Source organism: Hippopotamus amphibius, chromosome 17 (genome assembly GCF_030028045.1).
Source record: "Hippopotamus amphibius kiboko isolate mHipAmp2 chromosome 17, mHipAmp2.hap2, whole genome shotgun sequence".
Lineage (NCBI taxonomy): Eukaryota > Metazoa > Chordata > Mammalia > Artiodactyla > Hippopotamidae > Hippopotamus > Hippopotamus amphibius.
The window spans coordinates 42,956,274-42,972,360 of record NC_080202.1 but is presented as its reverse complement, the minus strand read 5'-3'; the positions used below and the strand labels follow the sequence as shown (position 1 = coordinate 42,972,360).

The window sequence follows — 16,087 nt, the reverse complement described above, 5'->3', positions numbered from 1 at the left end:
CCCAATATCCTACTGCTAGATCTAATGGAAAGTTTTATCTTGGGTTACACAAATTTAAATTTGGTAAAAAAAGGAAAAATAAAACAATACAAAATATACCTACAGGACTAAATGTAAGTTAGAAATCCTACATTCTGTAGAGCTTTCCTTCCTAATAAAATGTTTCCCTGCATGAAACTCGAGGCAGGCACAATAAATGGCACTGTGAATTTTTGAATAATTGAGGTAACATTGTCAACGATTACATTATTAACAAAATCATGTAACACTTTCTTATGAGATTATATTAGCTATCTAGGTGGATTAATTGAACAGTATAGAAATGAATTTTTTTTCTCAGAATTTAAAAAGAACTTTTGTCTATTAGTATTGAAGAAACAAAGTTCTAATTTCCCCCAAGACTGTGTAGTAGATGCAGACTGCATTATGCTTTTGCTAGTCAACCTAAAATTTGGAATCATCACTAATATATATAACTATTTCTAACTTTCTAAAGGTGAAAAGATCGATATCAACAACCTGGCAAATGTGCTGAGTAATAAGGGAACTGAACTTCCAGACACAGAATATACAGAGCTGGTGAAAACACTGCCAGTTAGTGGTAAGCCTAAAAAATGCTGCTGCAACCTTCCTAACAACTAGAGCTTGTAAGCCTGGGAGGGAAAGTCTAAAGTTTTAGAATTTAATGCCTAAGGATTGTTGGAAAATTTAAACTCTGGGTTATTTTTAAAAGTGTGCCGCCCAAATTGAAGGATATTCTAAAAAATACATGGCTTGTATGCATCAAAAATGTGAAAATCATGATGGAAAAAGAATGAGGAATTTTCCCAGATTAAAGAATAAAGAGACATGACAAATTGATGCTTAATTGCTAAAGATGACATTAATGGAACAACTAGTAACATTTGAGTAAATTGTGTAGATTAGTTAGATGTGCTATATCAATGATAATCTTCTAATTTGGGTAATTGTACTGTGGCTATGTAAGAGAATGATGTATGTATGTGTGTATACATATATGTGTGTGTGTGTATATATGTATGTATGTATATGCATATATATTTAAGATAATGCACACTAACGTATTTAGTGGTTAAGGGCATCGTGCCTGCAAGTCACTCACAAACATTCAGAAAAAAAAAAATAATAACATGCACCTACAGAGAGGACGATAAAACAAGTATGGTAAAATGTTAACATTTGGAAAATCCAGGTGAAGACTATGTGAGAATTCTTTGTACTATTTTTGCCACTTTCTAAAATCATATCAAAAAGCTAAAATAAAAAGATTCTGTCAGTGTCATATAGATATAAGTTTGAGAATCACTGAAATCTCCAGTGAAAAGCTGCCGTGGTAAGGTAAGCAATGATTTTGGTCTTTCACTTGTCTTGTTTTTTAGATTCCATAATAAGTAAAAACACAGTATTTGTCTTTCTGTCTGACTTACTTCATGAAGCATAATACTCTCCAGGTTCATTTATGTTGTTGCAAATGGCAAAATTTTATTCTTTTTTATGGCTGAGTAATATTCCACTGTGTATACCACATCTTTATCCATTCACCTATTGAAGGACACAGGTTGATTCCATATCTTGCCTATTATAAGTAATAGAAATATGAACATTCTGGTGCATCTATCTTTTTGAATTAATGTTTTTATTTTCTTCAGATATGTATGCAGGAGTGGATTGCTGGATCATATGGTAGTTTTCTTTTTAATTTTTTAAGGAATCTCTGTACTATTTTCCATAGTGGATATACCAATTTACATTCCCATCAACAGTGTACCAGGGTTCCCTTTTCTCCACATCCTCACCAACATTTTTTATTTGTTGTTTTTTAATAATAGCCATTCTGACAGGTGTGAAGTGATAATTCATTGTGATCTTAATTTGCATTTCCCTGATGATTAGTGATGTTGAGTATTTCAGTGTGGCTGTTGGCCTATAATATATCTTCTTTGGATAAACATACCCAGTCAGGGACTTCCTAGATGGTGCAGTGGTTAAGAATCCATCTGCCAAGGGAGGCGACACAGGTTCAAGCCCTGCTGCAGGAAGATCCCACGTGTCACGGAGCAACTAAGCCCGTGTGCCACAACTACTGAGCCTGTGCTCTAGAGCCCATGAGCCACAGCTATTGAGCCCATGTGCCACAACTACTGAAGCCCACATGCCTAGAGCCCGTACTCCGCATCAGGAGAAGCCACTGCAATGAGAAACCCATGCACCGCAGCAAAGAGTAGCCGCTGCTAGCGGCAGCTAGAGAAAGTCCTTGTACAGCAACGAAGACCCAATGCAGCCAATAAATACATAACTAAAACATGTCTTTCCTCTAAAAAAGAAAACAAAACACCTAGTCAGGTCATTTGTCCGCTTTTTGATTTTTGATATTGAGTTGTATGAACTCTTTATGTTTTGGATATTAACCCCTTACCAGACATATCATTTGCAGATATCTTCTCCCATTCAATAGGTTGTCTTTTCATTTTGTCGATGGTTTCCTTCACTGTGCAAAAGTTTTTAAGTTTCATTAGGTCGAATGTGTTTATTTTTGCTTTTGTTCCCCTTGCTTGAGGAGACTGATCCAAAAAATATTGCTAAGACTTACACTCTGCTGGTGTTTTCTTCCAGGAGTTTTATGGTTTCCAGTCTTACATTTAGCCCTTTAATCCATTTTGAGTTTATTTTTGTAAATGGTGTGAGAAAATGTTCTACTTTAATTCTTTTACATGTATCTGTCCAGTTTTCTCAATACCACTTATTGAAGAGGCTGTCTTTCCCCCATTGTATATTTTTGCCTCCTTTGTTGGAGATGAATTAACCATATGTGTGTGGGCTTATTTCTAGCTCTCTATTCCATTCCATTGATCTATATGTCTGTTTCTGTGGCGGTACCATACTATTTTGATTACTCTAGCTTTGTAGTATAGTCTGAAGTCAGGGAGTGTGATAGCTCCAGCTTTGTTCTTTTTCCTCAAGGTTGCTTTGGTTTTTTGGGGTCTTTTGTGGTTCCATATGAATTTTAGGGTTATTTGCTCTAGTTCTGTGAAAAATAGCATGGGTATTTTGATAGGGATTTAATTAACTCTGTAGATTGCTTTGGGTACTGCATTCATTTTAGCAATATTAATTCTTCCAATCCATAAACAAGGGATATATTTCCATTTCTTTGTATCATCTTCAGTTTCCTTCTTCAATGTTTTATAGATTTCAGAGTCAGGGTCTTTCACCTCTCTGGTTAAGTTTATATCAAAGCACTTTGTTATCTTTATGTGATTATAAATTGGATTGTTTTCTTGCTTTCTCTTTTTGATAGTTCATTATGATTATATAGGAAAGCAACAGATTTCTGTATCTTAATCTTTATCTTGCAACTTTATTCAATTCATTTATTAGTTTTAATAGTTTTTTGATAGAGACTTTAGGGTTTTCTATATAAAGTATTATGTCATCTGCAAATAGTAACAGTTTTACTTCTTCATTCCTAATTTGGATGGTTTCTATTTCTTTTTCTTCTCTGATTGCTGTAGCTAGGGCTTCCAACAGTATGTCAAATAGAAGTGGTGAGAGTGGGCATTCTTATTTTGTTCCTGAATTTAGAGGAAAAGCTTTCAGCTTTTCACCATTGAGTATGATGTTAGCTGTGGGCTGTACTTGGCCCTTATTATAGTTGAGATATGTTCCCTATATACCAACTTCCTGATGAATGGGTATTGAATTTTGTCAAATGCTTTTTCTGCATCTATTTTTTTTAAGCTCTTTATTGGAGTATAGCTGCTTTCCCTGTTGTGCCAGTTTCTGCTGTACAACAAAGTGAATCAGCTGTATTTATATATATATCCCCATATCCCCTCCCTCCCATGTCTCCTTCCCACCCTCCCTATCCCACTCCTCTAAGTCATCACCAGTCATCGAGTTGATGTCCCTGTGTTATGCAGCAGCTTCCCACTAACTATCTAATTTACATTTGGTAGTATATTATGTCAATGCTACTCTCTCACTTAGTCCCAGCTTCCCCTTCACCCCCTACCCCATGTCCTCAAGTCCATTCTCTACATCTGCATCTTTATTCTTGCCCTGTCACTTGGTTCATCAGTACCATTTTTTTTTTAGATTCCATATATATGAATTAGCATACAGTATTTGTTTTTCTCTAAGTTACTTCACTCTGTATGACAGACTCTAGAGCCATCCACCTGCTGCATCTGTTGAGAGTACCATGTGGTTTTTATCCTTCATTTTGTTAATATGGTGTATCATATTGATTGATTTGCAGATATTGAACCATCCTTGCATCCCTAGGATAAATCCCACTTCATTGTGTTGTATGATCGGTTTTATATATTGTTGAATTTGGGTTGCTAATATTTTGTTGAGGATTTTTACATCTATATTCACCAGAGATATTGACCTACAATTTTCTTTCTTTCTTTCTTTTTCTTTTTCTTTCTTTTTTTTTTTTTTTTTTTTTTTTTTTTTTTGCAGTGTCTTTGTCTGGTTTTGGTATCGGTAACTGTGGCCTTGTGAAATGAGTTTGACAGTGTTTGCTCCTCTTCAATTTTGGGGGATAGTTTGGGAAGGAAAGGGATTAACTCTTCATTATATGTTTGGTAGAATTTCCTTGTGAAGCCATCTGGTCCTGGACTTTTGTTTCTTGTGAGTTTTTTGATTATTGATGCAATTTCACTACTAGTGATCAGTCTGTTCAGATTATTTCTTTCTGAATCAGTATTGGAAGAGTGTATGTTTCTAGGAATTTTTCTATTTCTTCTAGGTTGTCCAATTTTCTGGCATATAACTGTTTGTAGTGTTCTTTTATGATTGTATCCATGTGACATCAATTGTAATTTCTCCTCTTTCGTTTCTTATTTTGTTAGTTTGGGTCCTCTCTCTTTCTTAATGAGCCTGGATACATGCTTATCAATTTTGCTTATCTTTTCCAAAAACCCCAGCTCCTGTTTTCTATTGCTTCTTTGTCTCTGTTTTATTTATTTCTGCTCTGATTTTTATTATTTCCTTTCTTCTGCTGACTTTAAGGTTTGTTCTTCTTTTTCTAATTCCTTTAGATGATGGGTTAGATCGTTTATTTGAGATGTTTCTTTTTTCTTGAGGTAAGCCTGTATCACTCTAAACTTCCCTCTTAGAACTGCTTTGTACTGTGTCCCATAGATTTTGGAAAGTTGTGTTTCTGTTTTCACTTGTCTCAGGTATTTTACGATTTTGTCTCTTTTTTTTTTAAGCTCTATCTTGGAGTATAATTGCTTTATACTGTTGTGCCAGTTTCTGCTGTCCAACAAAGTGAATCAGCTGTATTTATACATATATCCCCATATCCCCTCCCTCCTGCCACTCCTTCGCACCGTCCCTATCTCACCCCTCTAAGTCATCACCCATTATCGAGTTGATCTCCCTGTGTAATGCAGCAGCTTCCCACTAGCTATCTACTTTACATATGGTAGTGTATATATGTCAGTGCTACTCTCTCACTTCATGTCCCAGCTTCCCCTTCGCCCCACCCTCTCCATGTCCTCAAGTCCGTTCTCTGCATCTGCATCTTTATTCTTGCCCTGCCACTGGGTTCATAAGTACTATTTTTTAGATTCCATACATATGCATTAGCATACAGTATTTGTTTTTCTCTTTCTGGCTTACTTTGCTCTGTATAACAGACTCTAGGTCCATCCACCTCACTCCAAATAACTCAATTTCATTACCTTTTATGGCTGAGTAATATTCCATTGTATATATATGCCACATTTTCTTTATCTATTCATCTGTTGATGGGCATTTAGGTTGCTTCTATGTCCTGGCTATTGTAAATATATGATTTTCCCTTTGATTTCTTTGTTGACCCATTGGTATTTTTAGTAACATGTTGTTTAGTCTCCATGTGTCTATATTTCTTTCCATTTTTCTTCTGTAATTGATTCTGGTTTTATACCATTGTAGCAGAAAGGTGCTTGCTATAATTTCTATCCTCTTAAATTTGTTCTAACATGTTTTGTGGCCTGTCCTAGAGAACGTTCCATGTACACTTGAAAAAAATGTATATTCTGCTGCTTTTGGATGAATGTCCTGCACACATCTATTAAATCTAACTGGTCTAATGTGTCATTTAAGGCTACTGTTTTCTCATTGCTTTTCTGTCTGGGTAATCTGTTCATCAGTGCAAGTGGATTGTTAAAGTCCCCTGCTTTTATTGTATTATTGTCAATTTCTCTCTTTATGTCTGTTAATATTTCCTTTATATATTTAGGTGCTCCTATGCTAGGTTCACATATGTTTATGAATGTTATATCCTCTTTTTGTATTGATCCCTTTATCATTATATAACCCCTTTCTTGGTCTTTTGTTATAGATTTTGGTTCAAAGTCTACATTGTCTGATATGAGTGTTCTACTCTTCTTTCTTTCTGTTTCCATTTGCATAGAATACTTTTTTCCCACCATCCCCCCTTTCAGTCTTTTTGCATCTTTAGCTCTGAAGTGAGTCTCTTTTAGGCAGCATATAGATGGGATTTTTTTTAATCCAATCAGCCAACCTATGCCTTTTGATTGGAACATTTAGTCCATTGATATTTAAGTGATTATTTATAGGTATGTACTTATTGTTATTTTGTTACTTGTTTTCTGGTTGTTTTTAAAGTTCCTCTCTCTTCTTTTCTTCTTCTTTTAATCTTTTCCTCTCTGATTTTATGATTTCCATTAGCATTGTGATTGTGTTCCCTTTTCTCTAGCTTTTGTATATCTATCATAGGTTTTGGATTTGTGGTTACCATGAAGTTCATATATGTTGACCTATATCTACTTGTTTTAAACTGATAGTCATTTAAGTTCAAACACATTCTAAAAAATCTACATTTTTTTACTTCCCCTGCCACATGTATTTTTGATGTCATATTTTACATCTTCTTGCCTTTCCCTTATCTGCTTATTGTAATTATAGTTGATTTTACAATTTTTGTCTTTTAACCTTCATACTAGCTTATTTAAGTGGTTCATCTACAGCCTTTATGATGTATTTGCATTTACCACTGGATTTTTCCCTTCATATAGTTTCTCATTTCTTGTTATAACCTTTTCCTTTTCACTTATGGAAGACCTTTTAACATTTCCTGTAAGGTCAGTTTAGTACTGATGAACTCTTTTGGTTCTTGCTTGTCTGAGAAACTCTTTGTCTCCCCTTCAATTCTGAATGATAGCCATGCTGGGTAGAATTTCCTAGTTTTCAGCCATAATTTAATCAAATACATTTTCTCCCCCTTCTCTCTCTTCTTCTGGGACCCCAGTAGCTTGAATGGTAATACACTTGATATTGTTTCAGATGTCCCTTAAACTATGCTCATTTTTTTAAATTTGTTTTTCTTTTTGCTGTTCTGATTGGGTGAGTTGCATTATTCTATCTTCCAGATAACTTGTGTGTTCTTCTGTATCACCTAATCAGTTGTTAATTCCCACTAGTGTACTTTTCATTTCAGTTATTATATTCTTCAGCTCTGACTTGTTCTTTTCATATTTTCTAGTTCTTTGTTAAAATTTTCACTATGTTCATCTCTTCTTTTCCCAAGTTCAGTTAGCATTCTTATTACTTTGAATTTTTTATCGTATAAATTATTTATTCTGGTTCATTAGTGTTTTTCAGGGTTTTTCCCCTTGTTCTTCATTTGAAACATATTCTTGTGTCTTCTCATTTGATTTAACTCTCTGGGTCTCTATGAAATTAGGTAAAACAGTTACCTATCGCAGTCTTAAAAGAGCATCCATGTGTGGAGAGTGTCCCTATGCAGTCTACATGTGCCTAGTGGCTTTGGTGGAAGAGCTGAATCTGAAGTGAGCAAGGACTGCATCTTCTCTGGGGTGTGCTGGCAGCCACCACCTTGTAAGAGGTAGGGTTGGAGTTATAGAGACTAGAGCCAGAGCCAGATGCGAGGCAGGGCTTCTCCTGTGCTCCGTGGCATTTACTATCCTATAGGATGTGGGAGCTGAGTCTGAGGGGCTGGAGCAGGAGCCCTGAGGTACATGGGTTTCTCGCAGGTGTGATTGCAGTCTCTGCAGTGGGGACATTGCTGGGGCCTGAGGGTTTGGGCCTGCACTTCTGTGCTGGTTTCATTTTTTCCCCGGTGTGCATGTGTTGGTTAGAGGCTGAGTCGGGACTGGAGGGGTTGGAGCCACACTAATAAGCTGATTTCAATCCCTTTCATATGTATGCATGGACACTCACGCTGGCAATGGCTGCCTCTGCCCTGATCAGAGGCAAGGCCAGGGTCAGGACTAGCTATGTTCCCTGTAAGTTTGTGAACTCTTGCTGGCAATGACAGTCTCTGCTGTAGTGGGGAGCAGCACTGGAGCAAGAGGTGTTGGAGTAGGAGCCCAGTGCAGGCTGAGGGCATGCTGGGTGTAGTCTTGGCAAGCCAGCCAGGGCATCAGGCAGTTTGCAATCTGCTGCCTCTGCACAGGGACTGGGAGTAAGCAAGTCTGTGTGCATATTTTTCAATAGTAGAGTCTCAGTTTCTTACAGCTGTTTGTTAAGTCCCACTGGTTTTCAAACCAGCTAAGGGGACTCATCTTCCCCGTGTCAGACCCAGGCACTGGGGTGCCTAATATGTGGCTTGAACCCCTTGCTCCCGGAGCCTGTGATATCCCCCTCCTCTTCTGGGTCCCATGTTAGGGGTGCAAATCCTGACAAGATCACTTCTCCTCCCCCCCCCCGACTCTGTGTGTATCTTTCTTTCCAGCCTTGGTTGTAGAAGAGTCATCCTGCTAATCTTTGGGTTGATTTCAGTGAGAGTTTTATATCTGTAGTTGTCGTTTTGATGTGTTCGTGAGAGGAGGTGAGCTCGTGGTCCTCCTACTCTGCCATCTTGATCCCACCCACCCAAGCAATAATTTGACTATAGTAAAGATGTACTCTCCAGTGAAGATCAAAGTATCATGAATCACCAATCCTTGTGTATCAAATTACGTAACATTATAATTGAATTGCTTCTGTTTTCTAATTTTTTCTAGCCAATTTTGGTATTTTATATTTTCCTCTAATATCAACCAATTCAAACACAGAATATGGCAAAATATTCTCATATAATTTTTAAAAAATTTCCCAGGTATAGGTAGTTATTTCCCTATTCTCATTCCTGATTTGCTGTATTTATACTTTATCTTTTTCTCAGTTATACTTCCTAGCAGTTGAACTGTGTTATTGTTTATTTCCTACCCCACAAACAATTCAGTTCTTAGACTTATTCGTTGTTTACTGTTTGTTTAATGTATTAATTTCTGCTTTATTTTTTTGTCAGTTCCTTTTTCTGTCTTTAGGACTTTTTTGTTCTTTATTGTTCTTCAGTTGAGTGGTTGACTCTGTTTTCATTCTTTGTTGCTTCAGCCTTATTTCATGGGTTCAGATATATAGTTCTCATTACCATCATTATTAATTAGCTTACAAATTTCATCTTTGTTTGTTCTCTTTGACCCAAATGTTGCTTCCAGAAGAATTTTAATATTTTTAGATGGTTGGATTTTTTGGCTCCTAGTATTTTAACTTCATTTTAACATAATTTCAAATTTATAGAAATGTTTTAAGAATAATACAGAGACCTCCCTCCTACCCTTTACCCAGATTCACAATTTGTTTACAGTTTGCCCATTTGCTTTATCATTTATTCATACTTTCTCTCTCTCTCTCTCTCTATCTCAACCTGTCTCTCTCTCTCTCTCTCTTTGCTACTTCAAGGTAAAACAGAAAAGAAATTCTAGCACAAATTATGATTCTTTTTGATTATAGGAAATAAATTCTATTCTTATGAATTCCTTATTAAAATTTCCCTGTATCATAATCCAACCCCCTTTTTTTAAACAGGTGATGGAAAGGTGCATAAAAATAGGATACTAAAGGGTGTGAAGTCTTTCAAAAGTAAGTAAGAATTGTAATGTATTAATATTTTTGTCTGAAATCATCAGTCTTTGCATAAGATTTTGAGTCTTGTCTCCCTCTTTATATTTTTATTTCTTATTTTTGCTTCTTTCAGTATATTTTCAGCTTACACAGAAACAGGGTGTATACTTTTATCTTCATAAGAAATATCATACTTGGAATTTTTCTAGTATTGCTCCCAAGTAAATAATTGGTATGGAATTGGCAGAGAAAAATTGAAGTAGAGGGTTAGCTTCACTTCACCACATTTAGAAAAGTTGTTCAGCAACAAACACAGCCAATTTTGGAAACTATGCAAAAAAAAAATACTTTTTACTGTGAATTAGCACTACTGGGAGTAACAGATGAGGTGTCTCCAGGTCCAGTTACCAATAACCTTCCTTAGAACGTCTCTATGTAGACTTGTCATCACCAATATAGGTTTTAAGGGACTGTGTTCCACTTCCACTGTACCTGTTGACTTTCTCTGTGCTCTTGGAAAAGCCAAATGGGAATTATAGTCTTCTTATCAGGAAGGGCAATAACAATACAAAGATGCAAATTTTTTGTTGTTGTCTCTTTTGTTATAATATTTATACATACTCATGAAAGACATTTGAAGACATAAATGTGTGTTTCATGTTTTAGATCATTTAGTTGCTTTCCTGTTCCTTTTCTGTCTTTCTTAAGGAGGAAAAGTTGACAGCAGCAACCTGAAATCAATTCTAGAAAAAATGGACATCAAACTCACTGAAAAAGAATTTGAAGAGCTAAAAGAAAATCTGTTGATGGTTTGCATAGTAGATACCCTTGTCAGTCCCCAAAGGAAGTTTTGTCCAAGTCTTACAGCTGAGAATTTCTAAAACTGGATTTCGTTAGTGATAAGATAAAAGTTTAAAATATGAAGGTACGGTAAAATTAGAAAAAAAGCTACAGATGCCAACTATTGCTGCTGTCATTCAACATTGTCTTAAGGGGTGTAGCTACTTTAGTGAGGAAATGGGATGAAATAATATTGGGAAAGGGAAACTTTAGTTTCAGATGATATGATTGTGTATCTAGGAAACACAAGCACACAAACTAAAAGAAATCTGTGAGAATTATTGAGCCTTCGATAAGCCATTTTGGTTCAGGTGGCTTAATACAAGATAAATATGCAAATCTCAGTGGCTTTCCCTAAGCTAGCAATGACCAAATAGAAATAAAATAGGAAAAGTATTTGATTTGTAACATCAACAAAACCCATGAATTATCTGGGAATACATTTTACAAGAAATAGGATCTGTATAAAGAAAACTGTAAAATCTTATTAAGGAACGTAAAATAAAACATTAGTATTGTTGAATGGTAAACTAACATACAGGATCAGATTGTTAAATCAGACTGACATGAATCGGAGATCTTATCCAGCATCAAGCTTCGCTAAATAATGTCAAGGATAAAAGCCATTAGCAAATAAATAGAGGTCTGAGATGTCAAGAGCGCCATAGTTTCTTCCTTCCCATGTTGAACATGCCACTCTGGTCCAGAATAGATGAAGTCTCTATCAGTCACCTCACACAGCAGGAGCATTTAAATTATGAAACATTCCAGAAAGTTGTATAGCCTTTGTGACATTATCCAGGGAGCCATGCCTCATAGATCATGGGTTCTATTTGCTACCAATAATCCCTAGCCACAGACATACTGCTAAGGGCATTTCAAACATAAAGACTCTTCCTCGTAGCATATATCATTAGTCTATTTACCTGGAGGACCAATTGACAAGGATATTAAACTGGGTCACCTTCCTTCTTTTCTTTTCACTGAGGGCAACTCCTCAGTGAAGGGAGTTAATGGATTATAGACCACTTGCTTTAACTCTTTCCTCTCAGATGGAAAAATTTCTCTAGATTTACTGAAATAAAGATATCAATTATCCTAAAATAATATGAGTATATACACATATATCGTTTGTGTGTATGTGTATTTTTATATATATATATACGTATATATTTTGTATAAACTATAAAATTTTCAGAATCCCAATGGGATTTTTAAATCAAAGAATAGTTGATTCACAACAGTATATTCGTTTCAGGTGTACAACCTAGTGATTCAACATTTTTATAGATTATACTCTATTTAAATTTATTATATGCCGGGAGCCGTCCGGTGATTGCCTAAAGGCTCAGGCAAGGCCGAGCACTTCGGGAATAGCCTGCAAGGCGGGAATTCCGATGAAGGCACCTTCGGTTCGGGAGAGCTGCAAAGCAGGCATCTTGGAAGTACCGGAGTTCTCCGAGATTTAGTTTCACTATGAGTTTCCTTTGTGTACTTTTCTTTCTAGGAATGATGAGCTCTCTGGGTGAGGGGCGCCAACGCCACCTTCAAGAATGGTGGCTACCCCCCGCTTTCTTGGTGTTGTGGAAATTCTATGGGCCACAAACAAATCACATGTAGACCCTTAGGGAGCCCGGGTAATGGAGGAATGTTTAAACTTATTGTCCCCACCCTTGGGCCATGCTGGCAATTCGGCCGTAATGGGCCATGCATTGTGATCAGGAATGCTGCCTCACCCAATCACAATTATCCCAAACCTCTGAAGTGAGGGTCAGTCAAACTAAAGTTGCCTATAAAATATCCCATGCACTCTTCCCTTATAAGAACGGAATATTACGGGTATCTATGTTATGTCCATGTCCTGTATGTCTGCTGTCACGTAGCATAGAGAATGTAGCTCACTAATTAAGCTTAACCTGCTAACAATGTTTGTCACTTCAAGCCTGGGCGCCTGAGAGGCCTGCCCTTAGAGATTGTTATCCTGTGTTCCCCTCCCCCTTGTAACCACTGGAGGGTTAAAACAAGAATGGTAATGTTAAGCATGGGGAAAAAACTGTTCGATTGTTTATGGGCAAGAACGTGAAGAACTGATAAGAACTAATGATTACATAGAAGACTCGTCACCTGACTAAGGACAGGCCCCCGGCAGAGTCATTGGGACATTTGGGGGAGGGATATGGGGCCCCTAATGGAAAAATCCACAAAGCAAGATGTAAGATATATAAGACCCGAGCAAAAATAAAAGTTACTCTCACTCTCTCACTCTCACTCTCTCTCTCTCCTGTCTCTGTCTCTTTTTTTCTCGCCGACTCTACCCCTCCCAAGGGACTCCCTGGATCCTGCCTGGGCTGGACCCCGGCAAGTGGCGCCCGGAACAGGGACCTGAAGGGTAAGCATATATTCATTTCGGGGTAGATAGGACTCCACCTAGGGTGCTGCAGGCCCCCCTGTGAAGGAATACAGGGTAAGTGAAGGGTGGAAAGGTAATTAGTTATTATGGGAGCACATGAGTCAAAAGAAAGACAGCTTTTTGTAGATATTATTAAGCATATGCTCTCTAAACGAGGTGTTAAAGTATCTAAAGCTACCTTACTTTCTTTCTTTTCCTTTGCACAAGAACAATGTCCCTGGTTCCCAGAGGACGGGACTGTTAATTCTGAAACGTGGGCTAAGGTAGGGGAACAATTGATAACTTATTATAAATATCATGGACCGGAAAAGGTCCCTGCAGAAACTTTCTCTTTGTGGAGCCTAATTAGAGACTCCTTAGACCCGATTCCTGAGGTGGAACGAGTGAACTCAAAGATTGCTTTGAAATTGGGAGACAGAGAACCCTCACCTCCTCAGTCCCCTCAAAGAACTAATTTGGAAAAATTAGGTTTTAATTTACAACAAATACGAGACTTACTGCAGAAAATAAGTCAGAGAATACCTAAGACAATTATTGATGATTTAAGTAAGCAACATTCTTCTGAGCAACCTCCCTCTGTGATCGCAGGACTAGATCCTCCTCGAAACACTGTGATAAACTCTGGTGTGAATGTGTGTGTGAGTGAGCACCCTGGTTCGTCCTCGTTCCAGGGCGATTGTGTGGCTCCACGGCCTTCGTGGCTACGGAGTCCGAGTGGGCCCTAACCTGGGGTTCCGTGGTGACCTCATATGGCTCAGGGCGGTATCTGTCTCTGGGGGTCCCAGTCCCTCTCTACGAGTCAGATTCAAGTGGGACTCTACACCACCCGCCAAAGCTAAGAGGCACCTAAGCTCCCCACGGGGACACGGCCAGGTGGGCACCTGAGTGGCCTTCTCCTCGGAGGGGGCACCCATCCTTGTTTGTCTTTGCATCATCGACACACGGGGGAATTGGTTACTGATTTGATTTAGCAATTGTGCATGTCCAAACGGCCCTTTTGCCCTAGGGCCCTTCGCCAAAGTTTTCTTAAAATTTTACGGCTCACTCTCCCCTTCCGTCAGCTGACTCTTTGAGCCGACTTATTGAGAAATTAGGTTTTCCCCAAAAAGACTTGCCCCTTTTGCCAGACAGATCTGCACCTCTCTATCTAGGTCCCCTGGGCCGGTCCGTGTGGAGCGGTACACTCTGACATGTTCTTGTATACTTTTGGATTCTCATTACAAGGCTGCCTTCCTCTGTCAGCTTTCCTTCATAATCCCCTGATTCTCCAAGGATTTCAGGCTCTTCCCTTAGGCGAGGAGTACGCGTACTGCTCCTCCGCCTGCTCAGTGCCCTCGAGAGGGTCAACCACCCCAGACCCCCCTGGAGCCCCGCCTGAAGTTATTCCTCTGCGAACCCCATTACAAGGGGCCGCCTCCTTTCAGCCCCGTCTCCCTGAGACATTTAATGATCAGGGCCATCTTCAGGGAGGCACGTAATCGTGCTGTCTGGGAATACTGGCCTTTCCAGGAGTGGCGACATCAGCGCTACCTAGGTTATTAGGCCCTAAGACAAGGCCCTTTACGTGTGCGCCCCTCTCCTTCCTGGTCAAAGAAATAAATTACACTTGTCAACAAAGGGGAGACAAAGACACCTTAGGAGGAACTTGCTTGTACCTTTGAGAGGTAAATGTCTTATCTGGTCATCTAAGGAACACTTATCTCTGCTATCCTTTTAAATGCTAATTTAAAAAAATTAAAATTAAAATAATTTAAAACTTGACTTGTCAAAGATAAATAGAAATGCTAAGTGTCTTTTCTGCAAATAGTAAAAGGGTTTAGCCATCTAGATAGGTGACCTCGATTTGTTCCATCTGCTAGAAGCCAATTTAAATCCAAACCTTTGTGACTGATGGCTTTCATGTTGTACCTGACTCAGTACTGAAATTTTAGAATGAGAATTATGAGGCCTCTGTGTTTGTGTGTGTGTTCGTGTGTATCTATATGTTTGTTGTAGGTGTATGGTATTGCCAAAAGAATTAATAAAAGAGCTCTAAATTGGCTTTAAAAAAAATTATTAAGCGCTTATAAATACTCAGAAATAGAAAATAGTCTGGCCAGAATGAATTTCAGGTTCATGATATCTGAAAAATTTAGTATTAAACTGATATCTGGTATTGAAGATGGCTTAAGCTAATTGGTTTGATTAATATAGACATGTTTTAGAGTCATCAAATTAAGTATTTTTTATATAAATTTTTATTGTGCCTAGATGTAATAGAAGCTAAATAAGGTCTTGTTGTGTCTGTTACAAATTTGTCAGTGTGGAAAGTAACCTGATGTAAAGAAACTTCTGAGGAAAGAAAATGTAAATGAGTTAAGAGCTTTTACATAAACTCTGTCAAGAAGAGTTATGCTTTAGGAATATCTACCTAAAATAGTCTCTCCAGATCCTGGTAACTTGAAATTCTGGAGTTGCCCTAAATTGAGTGATAAAAGCTTATTGACCAGCTGGATCATTCCCAAATAAAATAAGATACTGAAACATAAATTACTGAACATCAACTTCCTTTTACAGAGAGACAAAAAGATATTTAGGACTATTGATAAATATGCTTGGTGTCACGTTCTGTAAAGAAAGCAAATGTTTTTAGAAAATATCACTGGTGTTTGTATTCACCAATCTGCAGAATGCTGGCACAAGGGAAACAGTTCATGGTGGCTTGAAGAAAGTAGGATGTGTGTTTTCAGTAAAGAAGGCTGAGGAATGGAATTACCTTTTATTGAGGGAAAAGAAAGTAGGTCTGATTTACAGGTGACTGAATGGGAAATAAAATAGTGATACAGAAAGTGATAAGATGGTTTGTGGAAAGTGGACTCCGAGAAAAGGGTTTTGTGCATGATCAGGACTGACTAAGTTTAGATAGATTTAGTTGAGTAAATTAATTTGGAAAGTAAGCTGGTGCAA

The 16,087-nt window shown here is 37.8% G+C and overlaps 1 long non-coding RNA gene across 1 annotated transcript; it reads left to right on the top strand.

The window, feature by feature from the left end:
- The first annotated feature begins 531 nt into the window (after positions 1-531).
- On the top strand, positions 532-11,877 carry LOC130839757 (uncharacterized). Its single transcript, XR_009049887.1, has 3 exons — positions 532-601; positions 9,856-9,909; positions 10,600-11,877. It is a non-coding gene; the product is annotated as an uncharacterized LOC130839757 (long non-coding RNA).
- Positions 11,878-16,087: the final 4,210 nt, after the last annotated feature.